Raw genomic sequence first — 1,777 nt, forward strand, 5'->3', positions numbered from 1 at the left:
AGTTTAGATCTGCAGCACTCTACATTTGTGTTTAAACGTTGCGTCTCTTTACTTTATGTGTAGAGAGAGTGTGCCGGCAACAGGGACCTGCCATTGCCCACAGCACCACATCTTCCGCCACCAGCGGCAGCCCACAGCCTGGGACGTCACGTAAGTTCACCATCATTCATTGCAATTTTTTTTACTGCATACGGGACATAAGAGGGTTGTGGAAATATTGTATACGTTACAGGCACAATAAGGACCAGGCGCCCACGCACCCCTACACCACCCTCAACACCACACTTCCGCCACTCTTCATCCTCCCCCGGGTCGGCAGCCTTCTCCCCTGAAGCGACCATTCGTAAGTGACCAAAACAGCTAGCGCTTCCCAATGGCGTCTTCCATTGTTAACCTGATCTGTTACTATTTTCTTTTAGCTGCTGGAGCAGTGGCCAGATCAAGCGGCTGGGAAGTAAGCAGCTCTGGTTCTGGCAATGAAGAACCGGCGTCCATTTTCCGTAAGTATCCAGACAATACGAGTGGTTATCAGTGGGATGTCACAATTGACAACTAAAAAAACTTTAAAATTTAAAAAAAAAAAAAAAACCCTCTGGGGTTGGACCAATTTGAAATTTACAACACACTCTATTTGGTCCAGCCCATGGAGGTGACATGTATTTTCAGCGTAATCACCGTCTGTTCTCCAACCTCTTCTATCCTCAGAACCGCCCACCGTGAGAGAGCTCCTGGCGAGACAACTGCGCCTGGAGCGGACAGCAGCGATCCTGCAGCAGACAGCAGCGGACCTGCAGGCACAAGTTCTGCAGCAGGGCCGCACGCTGCGACTCCTGTTAGGCCGTGGGAGGAGATAATTTTCCATTTTTTTTTTGTTATTTTTATTCTTTTTGAATGTAGATATATTGTTTGTAAATTCTTTTTCAACAAACAAATAGTGTTAAAAAAAAACTGCATTCCTCGCATTATTTAACGTTTAGGCCACGTTCACACGCTGCGGGTTCCTCTGCGGGTTAATCCCGCAGCGGAATTGAAAATCTGCAGGGCAAAACCGCTGCGGTTATCCCTGCAGATTTATCGCGGTTTGTTCCGCGGTTTCCGCTGCGGGATTACTGCTGTACTATTGATGCTGCATATGCAGCAATATGCAGCATCGATAGTAATGTAAAAAATAATAAAAATTGGCTATACTCACCCTCTGACGTCGCGATCTCCCCGGCGCTGCAAGCGGCTGTGCTGACAAGGACCTTCGTGACATCACGGTCATGTGACCGCGGCGTCATCACGGTCATGTGACCGCGACGTCACCACAGGTCCTGTTCGGCACAGCAACTGAGACCGGACGCCGCGGGCAGCGCAGAGAGGTGAGTATAGCATGATTTTTTATTTTAATTCTTTTTTTTTTACACCCAAATATGGTTCCCAGGGCCTGGAGGAGAGTCTCCTCTCCTCCACCCCGGGTACCATCGGCACATTATCCGCTTAACTTCCCGCAACGTGGGCACAGCCCCATGCGGGAAGTTAGCGGTTCAATGCATTTCTATGGGTGCAGAATCGCTGCGATTCTGCACCAAGAAGTGACATGGTCCTTCTTTTTTTCTGCAGAAAATCCGCGCGGATTTTCCACAGAAAAAAAGGATCGTCGGCACAGCGGGTTTTGTTTTCCATTAGGTTACATTGTACTGTAACCTACATGGAAAAAGGATGCGGACCCGCAGCTGCAAAACAGCTGTGGGTCCGCAGCAAAACCCGCAGCGTGTGAACATAGCCTTATGGAGCT

General features: G+C 48.9%; 1 long non-coding RNA gene across 1 annotated transcript; it reads left to right on the top strand.

Moving 5' to 3' along the window:
• LOC143802436 (uncharacterized) lies at positions 1 to 1,126 on the top strand. Its single transcript, XR_013220944.1, has 2 exons — positions 1 to 150; positions 233 to 1,126. It is a non-coding gene; the product is annotated as an uncharacterized LOC143802436 (long non-coding RNA).
• The last annotated feature ends 651 nt before the right edge of the window (positions 1,127 to 1,777 follow it).

The sequence above is a fragment of the Ranitomeya variabilis genome, chromosome 1 (assembly GCF_051348905.1).
Source record: "Ranitomeya variabilis isolate aRanVar5 chromosome 1, aRanVar5.hap1, whole genome shotgun sequence".
Lineage (NCBI taxonomy): Eukaryota > Metazoa > Chordata > Amphibia > Anura > Dendrobatidae > Ranitomeya > Ranitomeya variabilis.